The sequence below is a fragment of the Protopterus annectens genome, chromosome 10.part0, assembly GCF_019279795.1.
Source record: "Protopterus annectens isolate FY-2018-M chromosome 10.part0, PAN1.0, whole genome shotgun sequence".
NCBI lineage: Eukaryota > Metazoa > Chordata > Ceratodontiformes > Protopteridae > Protopterus > Protopterus annectens.
This window is the reverse complement of record NC_056744.1, coordinates 1107904333-1107928280: the sequence shown is the minus strand read 5'-3', so window position 1 is coordinate 1107928280 and position 23948 is coordinate 1107904333. Positions and strand designations below refer to the sequence as shown.

The following is a 23948-nucleotide window of genomic DNA, read 5'->3' as shown; positions in this document are numbered from 1 at the left end:
TTACCAATAATGTACATTTTCAGCATTTATTGATTGTTAAATATTAAGAGTGAATAAAGGCCAGAAGGGATGGTCCTTGTTTAATACTGCTAATGCACTAAACATGGCAGGCGCTATAAGCTACATGATGTGAATTAAGAACATGGGCATTCATGTCCAGTTGCATATTTATTCATTTGGATCTCACATGTAGCATAAGAACAAAGCTTTGCAATTTCAGTATGTCAACATATTCTTCTATATATTGCATGTTACATAAAACAACAGATGGGGTGGTTATTGAACTTTATGTTAAGTTACATTTATCCATTTCACTTTCAATAGCTTCATGAATTTTTTACTGAAATGTTAAATTCTTTATTTATAAACTAGAGCAGTAGATTAGCACAATTGTTTTTGCTAGTTAAGTCATTTCCTAGGCTGATACTGGCAAAGTCTGCCTGGATGGTGGGCTTCAAATCTAAAAATAAAGATGTTTGTCAGCTTTGCTGATTTTTAGCAACATTTTTGTGGTTCTTGTTTGCAATCAGAGAAAATGGGAATATGTAATGTTAAAAAGTGCATTGTTATACTCGTTACTTTGTGTCAGACTGTTTGAAAAACTGGTTCAAATACATAAATATAAAAGGCATGAACAACCACTCTAATGTCACCCACCCCATCCAACCACTACCTTTCTTTCCATTCCACTAACTACCTTGATTATAGCAAGCTCAGATGCTCATAAGCCTAGAACTTATTATACAGCAGGAACTTCTTATTGTAACATTTGTTAATGTTTGTTATGTACTTCACAGATAAAGATTCTAGTTGTCTACTGATGTACTATGTTCTTCATCTGTAAATATGTTGTAAGTAATTGCTATGTTAAATTGTTAATCGCTATGTAATCCAATGTAACTACTGTATGTTTATTTTAGCTGTGGAGCTTTTCTCCATGGGCCTCCGCTGAAAATGGACCTACGTCCAGTCGGACACTCCCGATTAAAAAATGTAAATAAATAAATAAATAAATAAATAAAATGAATTATGGTGTATTCTTAATGTTATGCTGGTAAATGGTCTTCTCTGTTACAGTTAAATTATGTGTAATTTTACCTCTCCATATATAGTAATGCTTATATTCTGCAAAACATGCCAATAAGAAAAGTGCAGTTTACAGAAAAAAACTTGCAAAGCTATTGTGGATGATATGACAAGAACCTTACTAGTGCAAATAGTGATAAATAAAGCAGTGTCGATCACATATGATTGTAATAAGATGTTTTCTTTAACTTATTTCTTCAAAGATGAAAGAACCACGAAACTGTACCATGTGATTTGTGCTATAATATGTTACAGGACTTACTTCTTAAGGCTGTGGATGTGAAATCATATTTTCCTATTGGTTTTGCCACATATACAACTATTTGTAAGTTGAAAAAATCCCACTGAAGCAGCACAGCTACTATTTGTATTCTTATCATTTGGCAGTAATGCGTTACCATGGTAACATTCCACATGTGAATAAAGCATGCATTTGTGCATTGGAGATGTTTTTTATGCCTTCATCTGGCAGTTAATGTAGAAGATTAAGGCAATGATCTGTTTTTTATAGCTCAGCATTTGATTCCCTCAGACTCCATTTGCCTAATGTGCAATTCTAAACAAGTCACTTAACTCGATAGTATTCTGGGACAGTTGTGACACTGATAGACACCTCAAGGGTCTCCTAGACTGCATTCCAAGTAACTACCTATGTGAACGTATGCCATGCTGTGTCACAAATGAGTGAGACAATACAATCAGCTTGGTACTTCTGGAGATTTTCATATCAAACAAGCACTACTCAGAGCTTTTTGTTGCCTTGTGGCCATTAAAATTCCCTTTTCTTTGGAGCTGCTTATACTTAAGGAGAAAGTGTTGCCAATTATCTAGGAGCTATCTCTCGTCACAAAATGGCAATTCACAAAACAAAGTGCATTGAACTGTGCGGAAACACAGCAGTGTGAGTTAGGTGTCCTTCTGCAGTTTGTCTTGCTGACTAGCTTAGCTGGTAGATGGCATGTCAACAGCTTATAATGAAGGTTATAGCGATGACAACTGACCATGGCTGTCAATACATTTGCAGATAAAGGGATGTGCATTGTTCACGGACTACCATTTGTTGCGTAGCAGCAGCAACAGAATTGCAAGTGTTTCCATGGCACACAAGAAGTTGCATATTCACAGACATGCATAGACATAGGCACATTGATTTAAAACTTGAAACGTGAAAAATGCCTTTAGCCTGCTTGCCACACTGTATAGCATTATATGGCAGTATTTCCACCATCACATGGTTTCATTCAAGTGTTGAGTTACTGAAAAAGGATTTCAATAACATAGTCTGTGTTAAAACTGGTGCAGTAGTTCATAAAATGTTAAATATTCCGTAATGGTGACCTCATTTTTATTATGTTCATCAAGTGCAGCATAATAAAATAGAGAAATCCAAACTCAGCAGAATCATTGTAAAGGATGGTTAATAAACATTAAAGCTGAAGGACTGCAACATTTCTGGTATGAACTTGGCACTGGTTATGCTGCACATAATTAGTTGGTGTTAGCGTAACATATTATCTTGTGGCTTTCATTTGGTGTTTTTAAAGGGTACTCATGTTTTAGTGCTAATTATCTAGCACTTCAAGAGAACATTTTTTTTATCTATGGTTCAACACCCAGTATTTGATATGTGGTCTTTCAGCTAATAAAAAACTGTGAGTTAATGTCTCAGAAAGTCAGCAAAGGAAATGGATACTTCATAAAAAGGCTTTGTGAGATGAATGAAAGGAATGAGCCTGCTTGTATTCAGCTCCTCTAGCTATGGAAGTATCAATCAGACGTTAAAAGAATGGATTTTACTGACAGCACTGTGCAAAGTTCAGGTTTATTTATGTACTTATATCTAAGCACGGGTACAAATAAAAAATCCAGAACACAATTCAGGTTGTGAAGTAATTAACAACAACAGTTAAACGAAACCACACACACAGTAAAACCAAGTAAAAAATAGTTATCAAAATAAAAGGCACGGTGAAACTGGCACATTAACACTGATCAGAAATGGACATTAGAACAAGATGAAAATAAAACCAGAAATTTTTTTCTTGTAAGAAACCTTGAATAAGTAAGTCATTAGGAAGCATCTAGATCTACTTATACTAGGTGTTGTCCTTAGCCATTTAGGTAGCATATTATACAGTTATAGTCATAGATAACAATGACCATAATGCTGGAGGATTTAAGTCACACCTGTGGAACTACAAGCGGTCCTTGGATGGCTGGGTATGGAGAGCGGAGATCTTAATACCAAGGCAGGAGATCTCACAAATGGGGGGAGACCAGGTCATGCAGAGACAAATTCATCATAACTAGAAGTTTAAATATGATTTGCTAATAAATTAGCAGCCAGTGTGGCTTATACAGAATGAGTGCAATGTGCTGTATATGTGATACCTTAGTCAGTATGCAGAATTTTGAACCAGATGTAGGTGGACAGTTCCTCCATCAGGAATCCCATGGTACATAGCATTATAGTAGTCCAGTTGGAAGGATATAGGGCATGAACTACTAAAGGATAGTTTGCAGGTGGAATAAGATGATGTTCCCCAGGGGAAAAGGGAGGATCTGGCAACAGCAGCTAGTTAGTTGTCAAAAGCAAAATGCAGGTTATGCATCTTTAACGTGAATTCACAGATAATGTTGGAGAGAGGGCTGGAGAACATGAACACTTCAGGGTGAAGTGTATAGCCATCATTGCCATCTCAGAGTCATTTATCCAAGTCATTGACCAGTTACTGTAGCTGCTGATACCTGTTTGCTGGTGGATATACAGCGTAATAAAATCAAAAAGGGGATACAACTCCCTAAAATTTCATTAGGTCCTAAACATTCTGTGGGGTGCATTAATTCCTAGACAGTCCGTGCCAGGAAAGTATCTGACCCACCATCCAAAAACCACTGCCTTTCCCTCACTCACTCACTCACTCACTCACTCACTCACTCACTCACTCACTCACTCTCTGTCTCTGTTTTTCACTTAGAAGCGAAAAGAACTGCTGTCAAAAAAGAAAGAAAAAAAATGCAATGCCCATTACGTCTTATATCTCCTATATGCATATTTTTATTTATTTATTTTTTTATATGATATCATCTTTGGACAACAAGATGGTGTAACGTTTTGAATTCTCCTACTCTTTCAAAGTTCTCTTAAATTCACAAAGAAGACTTGGAAAAAGTACAACATTCAAATAAATCTTGTCTAATGGTATGTATCTTCACATAAATAAGTCACAGGGTGGAGCCTTTGTCAGCAAGCTTTTAATAAATACTTTCATTGAAGATTTCCAACATTGTGCTAAAAGTTTATTAATTTATTGTATAATGGGGCTTCACAGATTTCTGTGTTAATCTCTAAGACAGTTCTCATATTTAAAATGTATCCAGTCTCAGAAAATACCAGTCAGTTGCTCTGACCAATATTAATGTTAAAATACTTGCTGGGATATTAGATAATAGATTAAAATCATTTCATCTAAATATCACCTGTCATTTCAGTTGGGATTTATAATTAGTTAGCAAAATCAATTGTCAACATTAACTCTGGATGCCCTGAAGTCAGTCAGTCAAAGATTTTACCTCTCTATGTATGCCTCTGATTCAATGCTTTTAAAGCATTCAGCTGCAGGTATCAATTTTTTTTCCACTTTCCACACACTTATAAATCATAGGAGGTGACTAGGTTAATGGCTCTGGGGCCCTTACAAGCCTAGCCAAGCATGTATCCCCAAAGAAGAAACCTCAGTCAGTAGCTGTTGCCCCACAATGAGGGACACAGGTGGAACCCTTGGGACAAATTTGTGGTTTCCCATTCACTCATCAAGGTTGTGCTTGAAGAGGGTCAGCAAGGTATTCTGTTTGACGTGTATGGGAAGTGTATTCCAGAGATGGGACAACCTCTGGGAGACAAACCTGTCTCTCCAGCAGGTTTTGTTGATGCTGCATATTAGATTCAGGCCTTTAAAACAGGTAATGCATGAGGAGTTAGACTTGCGGATATGGAACATCTCTAGTAGGGCAGGGTCCAAGGTTACTTTGTAGGCGAGACACAGGTCACCCCTGAGCAATCTGCATGATACCAAGTTAAGTGATAGTGATTTGAGCCTGTCAGCATAGGACAGGTTTTGGAGGCCATGGATTCTCTTTGTGAGGTATTTCTGTGGCCTTTACAGTTGGTGAAGATGTTTGGAGAGGCACATACCAAATGGGCCATTATTCTCAATTATTGGCCTAATGAGGGAGGTGTATAGAGGGGTAATAACCTCCTTTTTTATGGATGCAATCCCTTTACTTATGAGATGAAACAATAAAAGGCTTTTCTGACCACTACTGCTATATGATGGTCAAATGTAAGATTGTTGTCAACCTGTGTACCTAGGTTTCTCACCACAGGTTGTGTATCTAGAGGACTACCATTGATGTGGTAATCAGTAGGGGCCATGTTTTTGGCAAATGGTATGATCATACAATTTTTTGCATTTGACTTGAAGCCATGACTTTGGCAGCAGTCATTAGTTGCTGTGAGACCCTCTTGTAGTATGTTAACATAATTTGGAGAGTCAATGACAGCACCCAACTTACAGTCATCTGCAAACTTGGTCAACCACAGGCTTTTTGTCTTTGTCTGGACCTCTGAGAAGTAGATGCCAAACAGCAGGGCTCCAAGGACAGATCCCTGAAGAACTTCACTAGTGATAATCTGCTGTCAGAGGTGGAGGTGCCTATTTTGACCTTGTGGGTCCTGTCGGTGAGCCAGTTGGCCACCCACCTGATGAGATAGGGATTTATGCCAAGTTGTGTTAGCTTTTCAATGATGCCCAAGTGGGGGATTGTGTCAAAGGCCTTGGCCAAGTCAAAGTAATCTGTATGTGCTGACTTTCCCTTATACAGGGCCTTGGTGACAGTCTCAAAGAAGTCAGTCAGGTACAACAGGCAAGATCTGTCATTAATGAATCTGAACTGGGTAGGGTCAAGTACTTGGAGATTGCCTATGTCCCTCTTTATGAGAGCCATAATAATACACTCTATGGCTTTACAGGTCAGACTTGTCAAGCTAATGGGGTGATAGTTTCCAGGGTCAGTAGTGGCACCAACTTTATGCAAGTGGATGACAATGGCAGTTCTCCACTCTGCTGGAATGAAGCCTGTACTTAGGCTCTTGTTGAATAAGGTGCTCAATGGTGAAGATAGTTCTTGCTGGGGATGGTGCAGACTATAGCCTGGGATACTATCAGGTCCATGGAAGCTGTGTTATTTGCCTTGGATAGGACCTTTAACACTTGATCTATGGAGTTATGAGGTGCAGGACAATTATTGGGGATGTCAAAAGGGTCTTTGGGGAGGACAGGGGGTGAGGTTTGCACTGAACCTATCTGCTAGTAGATTGGCTAAGTCAAAAGGATCAGTGTAAGTGATACCATTAAGTACTAATTTGGAACAAACCTGGGCTTTGCCATGGAGGTTCCTGACATAACTGAAGAAGGCTTTGTTATTTCCCTTTGTTTCAGAGGCTAGTTTAGATTCATAATTGGCTTTGGAGGTTTTCACTAGTGATCTAATTTGCTTGTTGAGGCTAAGGAGGGAGTTCTTCCAATTTGGAATTTGTTCCTTTTTACCCCTGGACAACAGTTTCTTCCTTTTGTTGTAAAGCCTGTTGCTAGAGGATGTCCACCAGACAGGTTTATGTTTCCTTGAGGAGCAGGTTATAGTTCTGTTGGGTATGGCTGCATCCATGCAGTTGCACAGGTGCATGTATACTGCAATGGCATACTGTTAAGCATAGTTGTCTACATCCTTTGAGGGGGGGTGTGGTGTGAAGCTACTGATATCCTCTTTTAGGAGGTTGTAGTCAGCTTTTAGGTTAATAGGTTCATAGGTTCATAGGTTGGTACTAGCAAGCCTAGCCATAACAATTCCCTGGATATTTCTTCCCACAATATTTACTTCTCTGGACCCCTGTCTAGCTGGGTGACTGACATAATCCCCGGGGTGAATTTCATATCTCCCATCCAATCATCAAGGTTCCTTTTGAAGAGGGCCAAGGAGGCGCTCTGCTTGACATGTATGGGCAGTCTATTCCAGAGTATGGGGAGTCTCTGGGTCAGGAACCTATCCCTCCAGCATGTTTTGTTCATTGTGATGACAAGGTTTAGATCCCTGGAGTGTGTGACTCTGAGGGATTGGGATTTCTTTAAGTTGAGCATGTCCAACAGCTCAGGGTTTGACATGGCCTTGTATGTTAAGCAGAGATCACCTCTCAGTAGACTATATGCCACAGAGTATAGCTGGAGTTTTTTATACGGTCAGCATATGGCATCTGCTTTAGGCCTGTGATTGTTTTAGTGAGGTATTTCTGTGGCGTTTCCAGCTGTTGCAGATGTCTTGTGAGGTACATACCAAATGGGGCATTATACTCTATAATGGGTCTAATGAGGGATGAGTACAGTGGGACAATGACCTCCTTTTTTCTGGATGAAAATCCCTTAGTGATGAGGTGTGCCACACAGAAGGATTTCCTGACTGCTGTGGCGATGTGGTTATCGAAAGTGAGACCACTGTCCACCTGTGTCACTAAGTCTCTCATCACACTTTCGATGTTTAGTGTCCTGCCACCTATGGGTAATTCATGGGTACATGCTTTTTTTCCAAAGGGGATAACTATACATTTATTGGCATTAAGCTTGAGCCCATGGCTCTGGCACTAGGCATCTGTTTCTGTAAGGCCCTTATGTAGAATATCCACATCATTTGGGGATTCAATAATGGCTCCCAGTTTGCAATCATCTGCGAACTTGTTAGCCAGAGTCCCTTAGTGTTGGCCTGTACTTCAGAGAAGTATATGCCAAACAAGAGTGGTCCCAGGACTGAACCCTGAGGTACTCCACTTGTCACTTATCTGTAGCTGGATTTGGAGTTGGCTACTTTTACAGCCTGGGTCTGTCAGTAAGCCAGTTGGCAACCCATCGAGTGACGTAGGGATTTATGCCCAGCTTAGTAAGTTTATCTATGATTCCAGAGTGGGGGATGGTGTTGAAGGTCTTGGCGAGGTCCAGATAGGCTGTGTGGACCGCCTTACCCTCGTCCACAGCTCTGGAGACTGATTCAAAGAAGTCAATCAGATTCAGGAGACAAGATCAGCCCTTCACAAACCCAAACTGGGTGGGGTCCAGTGTTTGAAGGTTGCCAGTGTCTTTGTTTATAAGTTCCATGATAATGCATTCCATGCTCTTGCAGATCAGGCTTGTCAGATTGATGGGACGGTAGTTCCCAGGATCCAAGATGGATCCTCCCTTGTGGAGCGGGATAACTGTAGCTGTGTGCCACTCAGTGGGCACGAAGCCTGAGGTGAGGCTATGATTAAACATGACACTTAGGTGAGGTGCCAGTTCATTTTGTAGTTCATGTAGTACACAGCCTGGGATGTCATCTGGTCCCATGGATGCTGTATTCTTAGCTTTGGAGAGCGCGGTTTCTACCTCTGTGGCCATGATTATCGGAATTTGGCAATCTTTTGGTATTTTGATGGGCCCTTTAGGGGGTGGGGGGGGGCTGAAGTTGGCACTAAATCGATCTGCCAGGATATTGGCAATATCCTTGGGATCAGTATATTTAATGCCATTCTGTTGTAGCTCAGAGCAGATCTGAGCATTGCTATTTAGATTCTTGACATAACTATAGAATGCCTTGTGGTTGTCTTTGAAATCATTGGCAATTTTATTTTCGTAACTAGCTTGTGGGGATTTTATGAGGGATCTCAGCTTCTTACTGAGGCTGGTGAGGGAGTTTTTTTGCATCCTGGGATTTTCTTCTTTTCTGCAACAGTTTCTTCCTTCTGTTGTATAGTTTGTTTATAGCAGGGGACTACCAGATTGGCTTCCTTTTTTTGGAGAAGAGCATCTTGGTTCTATTTGGGATGTCACGATTCATGCACGAGTGGATGTGCTCATACAGTGCCTTAGTGTAGGATTCTGCAGTCGAACTTCCAGATCCCGTCTGCATGGGTGTTGTGAAGTTTGTCACTTCTGACTTCAGTAGCATGAAGTTGGCTTTGGAGAAGTTTTTTAAGGAGGTTTCCTTACTGGGGGTAGGGGGTGGGGGTGGGATGTGGATGTCAAAGGTGATTTGCTTATGGTCAGACCTGATCAATGAGGGGGTGACCACTGGTGTGGAGCATCTATCTCCCATGTTGGTAATGACAAGGTCTAGGATATTGGAGTCCCTGGTGGGACAATGGATTAGTTGATCCAGGACGTTGGAATTTATTAATTCCAAAAACCATTGGGAAAAGGAGTTGGTACCCGAGTAGTTTTCCCAATTAATGGCAGGGTAGTTGAAATCACCCAATATTAGGGTGTTTGGTTGTATCTTAATATTTTCCAGTATGTTTAGAAAAGTGTAGTGAGAATCTTGGGGCATGGTGGGGGATCTGTAGCAAGCTACAATTTTGATTGCAGTCTTACCTAGTGTTAGTTGCACCTGGAGAATTTCAGATGCATTGTGTTGGGCAACTAGCCTGGAGGTGTGAATATCCTTGGTGAATATGGACACTCGTCTAACTTTAGTGTTTCGGTCTTGGTTTTGTGGCCGAAAAGTGTGGTGAGAATTGTAGCCTGGTATTTCAGGGGTGCTCTCTGGAGCCTTGAACCAGGTCTCAGTTACTGCAAAGATATCGATGTTCTCCTTTTTTAAGAGTGCCTCAAGAGAGTGCATTTTGTGGTTTAGACTTCTAGCATTGAGTAGCATTACCTTCAGATTTTGCATGCTTGTATCTGTTATGGTGGTGGTTTTATCCTTTGAACCTTGCCTAAAAAAGGCACTATAGGGGTGGCAAGAGCTTTAGCCAGTAACCTGATTCCCAGGGGTGACAGGTGCAGACCATCTCTGGCAAAGCATCGTGGTTTGTCGATCATGTCTTCCCAGGCAGACAAATACTGGATCCCCTTTGAATGACACCAGAAGCTTAGCCAATTGTTGAAGACAATCATTTTGTCCTTATACTGTGGTTATATTCTGGGCAAAGGCAGGATGCTACTCAGGGCTAGGGTCATACCTGCCTGGGTCACATGATTCAAGAGTTCTTCCATGTCTCTTTTCATATAGTCCAGTGAGGTATGCCTCAAATCATTCACTCCAGCATGGGCAATGACAGAGTCATATTTGTACTTGTTGTGGAGTGACTTGAGTGCAAGCGTTATGTGGCGGATCCTGGAACCCGACAGGCAGCTGACTGTAATTTTCTCCTTGTTCAGCCTGGTGAGTGGGACATCAGTGTGCCTGATTATAGAGTCACCTATGACTAAAATGTTGGGTACATTGTCTTGCCTTAGGGGCTGTTGTTGGGTGGCACACTGGTGTTGTGAGCTATGTGTCACTTTGGTTGTGACTGGTGTTTGTTTGCGTTTCGGCTTCGGAGGTCCTTGTTGCTTGGGCAGGTTAATGTTAAGGGCATCTGCATATGTGGGTTTAGTGTTGCTATGTGTGGGTGCTGATGGTGTGGATTTTGAAGGGCTATGAGTTGCTTGAGGTGTAATGCAGGTGTTAACCTTCTCCTTTTGACTGTCTAGCACAATCTTGGCCGGAGAGAGCTTTGCTTCCAGTTTGGCTATGTAAGTGCATCTCACGCAGGTTGTAGTGTTGGGTGGTAGGAGGAGAGGATTGTCTGTGTACATGAGGCAGTTGCCACACTGCCCCAGTATGCCCAGATTCACAAGGTGGACAGGAGAAATCACCGGAAGCTGACCCTTGGACATGCCTGTTTAGGTGCTTTTTTTGTAAAATTTAAGAGCTGTTTTCCCTTACCTTTGCAAGGTACTTTGCAATTATAGGCTGTTTAGTACCTATGATTAATTTCTCCTTATTAACAAGGAGAGCTGAGTGCTTGAATCAGTTTCAGGTTTCCTAGTGCTTTCTTGTAAAGTTTAAGAGCTGTTTTCCCTTACCTTTGCAAGGTACTTTGCAATTATAGGCTGTTTAGTGCCTATAATTAATTTCTCCTTATTGACAAGGAGAGCTGAGTGCTTGAATCAGTTTCAGACTTCCTAGTGCTTTCCGGCAGGTTCTAGAGCAAGTGCTAGTCACAGGGGTTCAGATTTTAGTGCTACTACTGAGAAACCAGCTAGTTCTAAGGGAAAATTTAAAGAGCAGACTTTCTGGCACCTGAAATAGTTTAACTGTAGCCTCGCAGTGCTGCACGATGTGAAAAATGTGCAAACACATGCGTTTTTAAGCCAGAAAGTTGAAAGGGATAGAAATCAGCCCAAAAAGGCTAATAAAATTACAATTTCAGAGCTGGAAACCACTCCTCTAGCGTTAGATAGGCAGTACAATGCTCACCAGTCCCACTGGTAAGCAGTAGGACTTCCCTCTACCACAGCAAGGTCTGGATAGCTCTGAGTACAGAAAATAAAGTCCTGAGACAAGCAAAGTCTGGGATACGGACTGGCTAGAAAAGGTGGGAAATGAGCAAACAAGATAGTATTTAGTTTTGTTGAAACAGGCTAAACAATGCAATAATACAGTAAATAAACACAGAAAAGGCTAACACACTTGAGTGTGTAGTCCTAAACTGTAAATGCAATTAAAACTCTACAAAGTTAGCAATTTAAAACTTTTTAAATGAAGCAAGGCAAGTGCACAACTGAAAAACAATTTAAGAGGCAGTAACAAAGCAGAATAAGTAGCTAGTCTACATCTACAGAGAAGTCTATATATACAGAAAAGCAGCTAAAACACACAAACACTTCAGATGCAGTGCAACCTAGAGCACTTGAGTTGTAGCAATATTAAGGCAATTACAGTTATAATAAATGCTCTAAAATATACTCTATATTTCCAAAATGTTTGAGAAGCACAGTCAGAACACAAGGAGATTCAGGCAAAAATTTTTTTGAGAAATTGTTTAGTCTGATTATGGTTGGGCGGGGGATTAGGTGAGATAGAAACTTTGAATGGGACAGACAGATGATCTGATCTCACCAGGGAAAATCATACTATGAGAATGGTGCAGCATTCACCCATGTTGGTGAGAACCAAGTCCAAAATGTTATCTCCCCTTGTGGGGGATGAGACAAACTGGTATAGTGCATTAGAACTGATGAAGTCAAGGAATCATTGGGTGAGTGCATCAGTGCAGGAATAGTTTACCCAGTCTATGGTGGGGTAGTTGAAGTCACCAAGGATGAGAATGTTAGGGGATACCTTGATGGAGTCAAATATATCCAGGTAGGAGTAGTGGGTGTCCTGAGTCATGGAAGGGGTTCTATAGCTGGCTATAACTTGGATGGGTGTCTTGCAAACTATCAGTTGCAAATATCCAGAAAAAATGTTGTTAGCACACAGCAGGTACGTTAGCAAAAGTGTGTTTAATATAGTAGCACACAGAGAAAGTAAGCACTTTCACGGACAACTCCCGCTTCATCAGACTAACATTGAACAGGATTAACAGAACATTTTAAATAGGCTTATAGATCACACAACAACCAATAAAACAAGACATAAAAGCATGTGGAGTACAAATTAAAGTGCTAGCACAACAAGGTGCTAATATTATAAAATGAAAAAGTCCACAACTATACAAATATCCTAACTATTTAAAACTCTAATAGTACCTCCATATAACCATGCATTAAAATATTCATAAATATATAATCTGTGTGTTCAAAAATGCAGTACATATAAAAAGTATAAAAATATATATAGAGAGGCTAAGCACAGTAAATAATTACTAAAAGGTAATGCCACTCACATATGCTAGTAATATTAATATAGTGTGCGATATTATTAAGAGACTTAAGTGCATGCATGGAGAGACTTAAGTGCATGCGTGATGTGGCAGATTCTGGCATCAGACAGGCAAGTGACCATGACCTTCTTGTTGAGCCTGGTGAGGGGGACATCAGTGTGTTTCACAACTGAGTCACCAATGACTAGTATGTTTGGTTTATTGTTATCCTTGTGGGCTTTGTTGGTTTATTGTTTTGCCTTATGAACAATGACATCATTCTTCACACTTCTCTGGTGTTCCCAGGCTAACAGAAACTACATTTACATTCTTTACACCTGGTCAGATACCAGAGCAATAAAGGATATTTATACATGCAAATTTTAGCCATTAACTCTGGTCTTAAAACAATAGGCAGGATGCCTTCCTCTAGACATATCAGCTCCAAATTTTGAAATCAAAGACGGTCATAAAATGCTTGACTTAGCTTTCTTACAGCAGAGTGCACTGTTGTTACATTTTTGCAGTGAATATCCAAAGCAGTCTTTTCACTTTTAAAATAACAAGCCTGTGGCTTACATTAATATTTACAATTGACAAAATTATCTACAAAATTCTATCTGGCTGGGCTGGCAGCCTTTCACTTTTTCACATTTCTCCCCTCCCTGAGAACTCAAGCTAGTTTTATAGGTTCATAGGTTGGTACTAGGCTATCAGCCCTAGGACCTATACAAGCCTAGCCATAACAATTCCCTGGCTATATCTTCACACATTATTTACTTTCCTGGACCCCTGTCTAGCAGGGCGACTGACGTGATCCCTGGGGTGAATTTCCTTTCTCCCATCCAATTGTCAAGGTTCCTCTTGAAGAGGGCCAAAGAGGCACTCTGCTTGACATGTATGGGCAATCTATTCCAGAGTCTGGGGAGTCTCTGGGTCAGGAACCTATCCCTCCAGCATGTTTTGTTTATTGTGATGACAAGGTTTAGATCCCTGGAGCATGTAGCTCTGAGGGATTGGGATTTCTTTAAGTGTAGCATGTCCAACAGCTCTGGGTTTGACATGGCCTTGTATGTTAAGCAGAGATCGCCTCTGAGTAGACGATATGCGACAGAGTAAAGCTGGAGTTTTTTAAGGCGGTCAGCGTAGGGCATCTGCTTTAGGCCTGTGATTCTTTTAGTGAGGTATTTCTGAGGCCTTTCCAGTTGTTGCAGATGTCTTGAGAGGTACATAACAAATGGGGCATTGTATTCTATAATGGGTCTAATGAGGGATGAGTACAGTGGGACAATGACCTCCTTTTTTCTGGATAAAAAGCCCTTTGTGATGAGGTGTGCCACATAGAAGGATTTCCTGACTGTTGTGGCGATGTGGTTATCGAAGGTGAGACCACTGTCCACCTGTATCCCTAAGTCTCTTATCACACTTTCTGTGATTAGTGTACTGCCACCTATATGGTAATTCATGGATACATGTTTTTTCCCAAAGGGGATAACAATACATTTCTTGGCATTGAGCTTGAGCCCATGGCTCTGGCACCAAGCATCTGTTTCTGTAAGGCCCTTTTGTAGAGTATCCACATCATTTGGGGATTCAATAATGGCTCCCAGTTTGCAGTCATCTGCAAACTTTGTTAGCCAGAGTCCCTTACTGTTGACCTGTACTTCAGAGAAGTAGATGTCAAACAAGAGCGGCCCCAGGACTGAACCCTGAGGTACTCCACTTGTCACTTGTCTGGAGCTGGATTTGGAGTCGGCTACTTTTACAGTGTGGGTTCTATCAGTAAGCCATTTAGCAACCCATTGTGTGACATAGGGATTAATGCCCAACTTAGTAAGTTTATCTATGATTCCAGAGTGGGGGATGGTGTCAAAGGCTTTGGCAAGGTCTAGATAGGCTGTGTGGACCACCTTACCCTTGTCCATGGCTCTGGAGACTGATTCAAAGAAGTCAATCAGGTTCAGGAGACAAGATCGGCCCTTCACAAACCCAAACTGGGTGGGGTCCAGTGTTTGAAGGTTGCCAATGTCTTTGTTTATAAGTTCCATGATAATACGCTCCATGGCCTTGCAGATAAGGCTTGTCAGACTGATGGGACGGTAGTTTCCAGGATCCAAGGTGGATCCCCTTGTGGATTGGGATAACTGTAGCTCTGCACCACTCAGTGGGCATGAAACCTGAGGTGAGGCTATGATTAAACATGACACTTAAGTGAGGTGCCAGTTCATATTGTAGTTCATGTAGTACACAGCCCGGGATGTCATCTGGTCCCATGGATGCTGTATTCTTGGCTTTAGAGAGTGCGTTTTGTACCTGTGTGGCCGTTATTACTGGAATTTGGCAATCTTCCGGTATTGAGATGGGCCATTTAGGGGTGAGAGGGGGTGAAGTTGGCACTGAATCGATCTGCCAGGATATTGGCAATATCCTTTGGATCAGTATATTTAATGCCATTCTGTTTTAGCTCAGAGCAGATCTGAGCATTGCCATTTAGATTCTTGACATAGTTATAGAATGCTTTGTGGTTGTCTTTGGAATCTTTGGCAATTTTATTTTCGTAACTAGCTTTGGAGGATTTTATGAGGCATCTCAGTTTCTTACTGAGGCTAGTAAGGAGTTTTTGCATCCTGGGATTTTCCTCTTTTCTCAAAAGTTTCTTCCTTTTGTTGTAAAGTTTGTTTATGGCAGGGGACCACCAGATTGGCTTCCTTTTTTGGATGAGAGCATTTTGGTTCTATTTGGGATGGCACGATTCATGCATGAGTGGATGTGCTCGTACAGTGCCTTAGTGTAGGATTCAGCAGTTGAACTTTCAGTTCCCATCTGCATGGGTGTCATGAAGTTTGTCACTTCTGACTTGAGTAGCATGAAGTTGGCTTTGGAGAAGTTTTTATGGTGGTTTCTTTACTGGGGGTGGGGTGGGATGTGGATGTTAAGGGTGATTAGCTTATGGTCAGACCTGACTAACAAGGGGTGACCATAGGTATGGAGCATTGATTTCCCATGTTGGTAATGACCAGGTCTAGGATATTGGAGCCCCTGGTGGGACTATGGATTAGTTGATCCAGGGCGTTGGAATTTATGAATTCCAAGAACCATTGCTAAAGGTGTTGGGACATGAGTAGTTTTCCCAGTTAATGGCAGGGTAGTTAAAATCACCCAGTATTAGGGTGTTTGGTTCTATCTTAATATTTTCCAGTATGTTTAGAAAGGTGTAGTGAGAATCTTGGGGTATGGTGGGGATCTGTAGCAAGCTACAATTTGGATTGCAGTCTTACCTAGTGTTAGTTGCACTTGGAGAATTTCAGACACATTGTGTTGGCCAACTAGCCTGGTGGTGTGAATATCCTTGGTGAATATTGACACTCCTCCACCTTTAGTGTTTCGGTCCTGGTTTGGTGGCGAAAAGTGTGGTAAGAGTTGTAGCCTGGTATTGCAGGGGTGCTCTCTGGAGCCTTGAACCAGGTCTCAGTTACTGCACAGATATCGATGTTCTCCATTTTTAGAAGTGCCTCGAGAGAGTGCATTTTGAGGTTTAGACTTCTAGCATTGAGTAGCATTACCTTCAGATTTTGCATGCTTGTACCTGTTACGGTGGTGGTTTTGTCCTTTGAAGTTTGCCTAAAAAAGGCACTATAGGGGTGGCAAGAGCCTTAGCCAGTAACCTGAATCCCAGGGGCGACAGGTGCAGACCTTTTCTGGCAAAGCATTGTGGTCTGTCAATCATGTCATCCCAGGCAGACAGATACTGGATCCCCTTTGAATGACACCATAAGCTTAGCCAATTGTTGAAGTCAATCATTTTATCCTTATATTGTGGTATCATTCTGGGCGAAGGCAGGATGCTACTCAGGGCTAGGGTCATAACTGCCTGGGCCACATGATCCGAGAGCTCTTCCATGTCTCTTTTCATGTAGTCCAGGGAGGTACATCTCAAGTCATTCACTCCAACATGGACAATGACAGAGTCATATTTTTACTTGTTGTGGAGTGACTTGAGTGCATGCGTTATGTGGCAGATCCTGGCACCCGACAAGCAGCTGACTGTAATTTTCTCCTTATTCAACCTGGTGAGAGGGACATCAGTGTGCCGGACTATAGAGTCACCTATGACTAAAGTGTTAGGTACATTGTCTTGCCTTAGGGGCTGTTGCTGGGTGGCACACTGGTGTTGTGAACTATGTGACACATTGGTTGTGATTGGTGTTTGTTTGCGTTTCAGCTTCAGAGGTCTTTGTTGCTTGGGCAGGTTACAGTTAAGGGCCTCTGCATATGTGGATTTAGTGTTGCTATATGTGGGTGTTGGTGGTGCGGGTTTAGAAGGGCTATGTGTTGCTTGAGGTGTAGTGTGGGTGTTAACCTTCTCCTCTTGACTGTTTAGCACAATCTTGGGTGGAGAGAGCTTTGCTTCCATTTTGGCTATGTAAGTGCATCTCTCACAGGTTGTAGTGTTGGGTGGTAGGAGGAGAGGGTTGTCTGTGTACATGAGGCAATTGCTGCATGCCTGGTTTGGGGCTTTTTTTTTTCTTTGTAAAGTATAGGAGCTGTTTCCTTAGCAAGGTACTTTGCAATTATAGGCTGTTTAGTGCCTACTATTAATTTCTCCTTGTTAACAAGGAGAGTTCAGTGTTTGTATGATTTTAAGGCTTCCTAGTGCTTTCCAGCAGGTATTAGAGAAAGTGCTAGTCACAGGGATGCTTAAAGGTAAGATTGAAAATAATGCAATCTGCAGTGTGCACTAGAGAAGTTAGATGTGAAAGTAGGTAACTTGAGTTTTACCTGTTTAAAAAGTTAAGGTTTAGTGGAGAGTTACTATTTTTAAAACAGCAAGATGGATTGAAAGGGGTGGTCACTTTTGTATTTTGGTACTATGAAATACTGTAGGATGGCCAATAAATTTAAATAATTGAAGGGATGGGATTTCAAAAATGATGATTTTGTGATTACTCACATAAGCCAGTGAAAGTAGAGAGAAATGAGATATATGGTCAGATTAACATAAGAGGCGGGCAACTAGAAAGACAGTGGTATGACTCAGAACAAAGAGAGCTGTGGTCTCTTTTGAAGTTTTAATATGCTGTTAAAACAGAATGCAAGCAAAACACAAGGTAAAGAAAACAAACTACAGTATTCAAAATATAGAAAGGCAATACAGTAATACAAAAAATAAAAGCAAACTAACCTTTCCTTCACAGCAAAGTGTAGCAGAGTCTGGATGAGCCTTTCTGGTCCCTTGGGGCCTACCTAGTGTCCCTTGAGAAACATGGCTTGAGAGGATTAGGGCTATCTGAGGGCACCTTACCCCATTCCCTGTCTTGACAGCCCATCTGCGTTGGCATTGCTAATCCCACTGTGGTGCTGTACTGACATATCATATGCTTGGAACCCTAGGCTCCATCTTAGCAACTTGGCATTTTGCTGGCTGGCTCTGTTCTTCCTTGTCAGTTCTGTGAGGGGAGCAACTATGGTACTTGAACTGGGGAAGAATTTTCTGTAGTATCCTGCTGTCCCTAAGAATGCCCTCACCTGCTTTTTGGTAACAGGTGCAGGCCATGCCTGAATGGCTTCTATTTGGCAGGTTCTGGCCTGATCTTACCTCTCCCCATTCTATGTCCCAGGTGGGAGACCTCTGCCATATCCACCTGACATTTGCTTGGCTTAATGGTCAACCGTGCCCTCTGTAGTCTGCCCAGCACCTCCCTGACATGTTGAAGGTGCTCTTGCCAGGAATGGCTGTAGATGGCAATATCATCTAGGTAAGCAAGGGCAAATCCTCCTGCTCCTGCTAGGATATGATCTGCCAGCTGCTGGAAAGTGGCTGGGGCATTTTTCATCCCATAGGGCATCTTTGTGAACTCATGCAAGCCAAAATGAGTCACAAAGGCTGACCTCTCTCTAGCATTGGGAGTCAAGGGCACCTGCCAGTAACCCTTGGTAAGATCAATGGTTGTAAGATACTTATCCCCACCCAGCTGCTCTAGGGCCTCATCTGTCCTAGGCATGGGGTAAGCATCTGACTCTGTGTGACTATTCAATTTCTTTTAGTCCACACAGAACCTGGTGCTGCCATCCTTCTTTGGCACCAGCACCACTGGAGAGGTCTAAGGACTATTGGACTCTTGAATCACCCCTAGTTCCAACATCTCCTGTATCTCCTCCCTCAGATTCTGTTTGAGTCTCTCAGGCAACCTATAAGGGGCCTACCTAGTAGGCCTTTGGGTTCCTGTATCCACCTGGTGCTGCCCCAGGTGGGTGCACCCTGGTTTCCCAGTGAACATGTCCCCAAACTCCTGTAACACTTTTCGGATTTCTCGAACTTGGGTAGGAGATAGCTGCTGGGACATTGCTACCCCTTCCACTGAGGTGTCAGTCCGAGCCTCACTGCGGAGATCAGTCACCAGATCTCCCTCAGACACCTCCTGCAATCCACTGCAAATGCTCAGCTCAAGGGGCTCCCTATCATGATAAGGTATCATCATGTTAACATGGTACAATTGGTGCTCCTGCCTCCTGCCTGGCAGTTCCACCATGTAGTTAACATCACTTAACTTTCTTACCACCTTGTAGGGTCCCCCCTAAGCTACTTGCAGCTTCTTGTGTCTGACAGGAATGAGAACCATTACCTGCTGCCCAACACCATACTCTCTAGCTGGAGTATTCCTGCCATACCACACCTTTTTCTGTTGTTGGGCTTCTGCCAGGTTCTCCTGGGCCAAGCATATAACTTCCCTGAGCCTTGTCCTGAGGTTTAGGACATATGCCACAACAGACTCCTTGTGAGGTTCACACTCACGTTCCCACTCATCTCAAATTAAATTTAGAGGTCCCCTCACCCTATGCCCATACAACAACATAAAGGGTGAAAAACCTGTGGATTCCTGGGGAACCTCTCTGTAAGCAAACAACAGATGGGGCAAATATTTGTCCCACTCCCTCTTGAACTGGTCTGCAAATGCCCATAACATGGACTTGATTGTAGAGTTTAACCTCTCAACAAGACCATTAGTCTGGGGATAGTAGGGGGTGGTCTTCAGGTGCTTCACCCCACAGGACTTCCACAGACAAGCCAGCAGGTCTGACATGAAATTGGAACCTCTGTCAGTCAGTATTTCTTTTGGGAAACCTACCCTGCTGAAAATCACTAACAAAGCATTTTCAACCTTGCTGCCTCAATGGAGGACAGAGCCACTGCCTCAGGGTATTGTGTAGCATAATCCACTGCCACTAGGATATACTTTTTCCCCGTGGAACTTGGGGTACTCAGAGGCCCCACAATATCCATAGCTACCCTTTGAAATAGCTCCTCAATCACAGGCAAAGGCATCAAAGGAGCTCTCGCCTTGTCTCCTGCCTTGCCTACCTTTTGGCACTTCTCACAGGTCCTGCAGTACCCTGCTACATCTATGGAAATTCCAGGCCAGTAGATGTTTTGCATAATATGTCTCTTTGCACATTTTATGCCCATATGATCTGCAAAGGGAACATCATGGGCTATGGCTAGATACACCAGATGGTAGGCTCTAGGCACTACCAACCGCTGTACCCTCGCACCTTCTAGCCCTCCCTCAGGGGTCCACTCTCTATACAGTAACCTTTTGTCTGGGTATACAGCTTCCCCCTTCCTTTGAGAATCATGTGCCTCCCTAGCTACCTGCCTTAGGCCTTGCAATGTAGGTTCTGAGAGTTGAGCATGTCTCAAATCTCTCTTTGTAACCCTTCCCATCTCCCCTTCCACAGGAAGTCTGGCATCCTCTGACAGTGGTGCCTCACTGTCAGCCTGGGTACTACTACTCACCTCTACCTTTGCAGTTACTCTATCCAAGGGAACATCACTACCCACAAGCAGCTATGGCTCACATTCAGTCTCACTGCTACAGAGTAGCCCCCTCCCTGAAGTAATCACCTCACCAGTCCTGGCTGCAAGTATGCAGTCTGTCTGGGTATCCCTCAGGCTACCAAACCCACATGCTTGTCTCCAAGCCTGACTGCATGTAACTGCATAAACACATGGTACTGCTTCATCCAAATCATTCCCTATCAGGACATCTGCAGGATGGTAGCTTGGTACCTTTGTTGTCTCAACACAACCTGCTATTAGCATTTTGTCTTTCCCACTTACTGGCTCTCTCACCTTTTGTTCCCCACCTTGCCTCTGTGGACATCTGTATGCCACATGGCCCCAATGGTTGCATTCAAAACATATAACCCTAGGTCCTGGACATATACATGGACTAGTGGCTTTCCCTGCTACTGGCAGATTCTGTTGGGGCAGTCTGTGCTGCCCACCATGGGTTCCTTTAGACCCATAAGCAGTACTGGGCGTCCCTTTCCTGTGCAGGGATGCCCTGCTTGCTAGGTATAGGGCTCCCTTCTTCCCCAACTTATCTGAAATAGCACATTGTTTCTCAACTAGCCAGATCCTCATGTCCTCAGGCAAAATGCTAAGGCTTGTTCCCTCACCAAAATATCTGCCAGCCCTTCAAAAGTGGTGACCTGACAACCACACTCACCCACCTATGAAAATAAGTGCTCAGTTCAGCAACATATTCACACACACTTTCATCTGCCTTGCGACTATGCTCACAATTTTTTGTTTCCTATAAGTTTCAGGTGTTAGCTTAAAACATTCTAACAAGTGATTCTTAACAGCAGTATAATCAAAACATTCAACATCAGACATTTTAGACAACACAGCTACAGCTTTACCATGGAGTAAGGGGGTCAGGAACTATACCCAGAGCCTTTGGTCAACATCATACTGTTTAAATACCCTCTCAAACATATGAATGAAACTATCAAAATGATCCCCCTTTTTAAACTGCAAAAGAAATTTACTGACCTTTTGTGCATCTGGGATCCAGTTACTCCCTTCCCCATTACCTCCATGACTCTGGCGAAGAGTCAGCATCTCCCTCTCATGCTGCCTCTGCCTCTCCTTTTCCTCAGCTTCCAGGCATAGCCATTTCTCATTTTCCTCAGCCTGCAGATGTCTCAGTCTCTCTGCTGCTTCTATTTCCAAATGCCTTTTTAGCTCCAGATGGATTTTAAATCATCTGCAGAAAGGTTGAGCTGTCCATTTTCTGAGGATGGTACATCTTCACTGCTAGTCTGATCGTCCTCCTGGTTGCTGTTTTCTGATGCAGCTGTGACCAAAGCTGCAGTCATGTCTACCTTAGTCTGGTTTCCATGTACCAGTCCCCTAGCCTGGCACATCTCAGCCAGCTGGCTCCTTATCAGCTTTCCATACTCCTCTGCTGACATGCTGCCTGCTCTCCCTGAATAACTAAGCTAACAAAAGAAATAAAACAATTGTGATCTGAACTCAGAGTATTCACTGCATGGCTGAGTTAGAGTACAAAACATCTTCAGTGATCACTGTACACAAGCTACAGGAATTCACTCTACCCACACCACTACAAGCCAATTAGTATTTGCCAACCAATTAATATGTGGTATGGATATCCCACCACTGCCAAACAATTAATATGTGATGCCTGTGCCCTGGCCCAGCAATCAAGGAGCCTCACTCCTCACCACTAACACCAGTGAGGGGTGTCCAAATAGGGAAAGGATAATAAATACACACACAGTAAAGTACAATTTCCCTTAAGAGCACACAGAGATCACAGTCAGTCTGGGGCTGGTTTCTCCCTTTCTCTCCAGGTCCCCAATAAGACTCCCCACTGGTACAGCTGTAGGGTCCAGATCTCAAACTAGTGGGCAAGCTAAAACCTCCAGCACCCTCTCTGTCCAACCAGTGCTTTGTGTCCCTGCCCAAGTAGCTGACACACACACACACACACACACACACACACACACACACACACACACACACACACACACACACACACACACATACATACACACACTTTGAGATAAGAATTTATACAACCATAAGACACTCCCATGGAAGGCTGGGAAAGGTTTTCCACCTGTGCCCCTTTTACCCAGACTATATGGTAGAAATCACTGCCACCACCCAGCTAATATTTATCAGCTACTCAAAGGCCCTTAAAAGGGTGTCCAATTATTACTGTGCAATATTATTATCCAAATGGTAAGTGTGACCTAACAGTCAAGAGTTATTTGGAGTGACTTGGTACACCATCACTATATACATGCAATGTACTCTTAGAGCTTAAATTATCTCTACACAAAACAGCCACAGTTGAAAGGTTTAAAATATTTAATAATAAATAATAAAACACAAGACAATACTTCTTACTACACAGTGCTAGTCAAGAGTTCAGAGATCACAGAGAAATGCTTAAAATAATACAGTAGAAAAGTTCTGACATCACAGAAAACACATTTCCTAGCTATATCTAAGAGAAAACAGTTCTAAATAACTTACATCTAGAGCAAGACAGTGCTGGTGATGTTGGATGTTCTCAAAACAAAATGCTCAAATGCTGCAAGCTCTCTAATTCTCTCTCTTTAAATTAACACAGAGCTGCTTCACATGACATCATTCTTCACACTTCTCTGGTGTTCCCAGGCTAACAGAAACTACAATTACATTATTTACACATGGTCAGAAACCAGAGCAATAAAGGACATTTATACATGCAAATTCTAGCCATTTTACTCTGGTCTTAAAACAATAGGCAGGATGCTGCCCTCTAGACATATCGGCTCCGAATTTTGACATCAAAAACAGTCATAAAATGCATGACTTAGCTTTCTTACAGCAGACTGCACTGTTGTTACATTTTTGCAGTTCAATGTCCAATACAGTCTTTTCACATTTAAGAGAACAAGTCTGTGGCTTATATTAATATTTACAATTGACAGAATTATCTACATAATTCTATCTGGCTAGGCTGGCCGCCTTCACCTATTTTCACACAGATCAAGTGCAAAAAAGTATACTTATATCAGCTTGATATATCCAGATGGTTATAGAATCAAATACAGCCAGGTAATTAGCTCTGCTATATCAGCTCTGCTACTGAGCACACATTCACGGAAATGTAGCTCTTTGTACCAGAAGTGCAACAGAGAAAATGCACCCTCAGGTAATCAGATAAATACAGAGTAGTTAACACCTTAAGTGGGCTGACTCCACAGAATCCAAAGCAACCCCCACCATGAAAATAACTAGTGAAATAATCATAAGAAACAAAATGAAGACAGGCAGAGGCCAGCA

General features: G+C 42.4%; 1 protein-coding gene across 3 annotated transcripts in view; it reads left to right on the top strand.

Moving 5' to 3' along the window:
- LOC122813499 (leucine-rich repeat-containing protein 7-like) overlaps positions 1-23948 on the top strand; it is a 2638896-nt gene that overhangs the window by 2224427 nt on the left and 390521 nt on the right. The gene's annotated exons all lie outside the window — the stretch shown is intronic.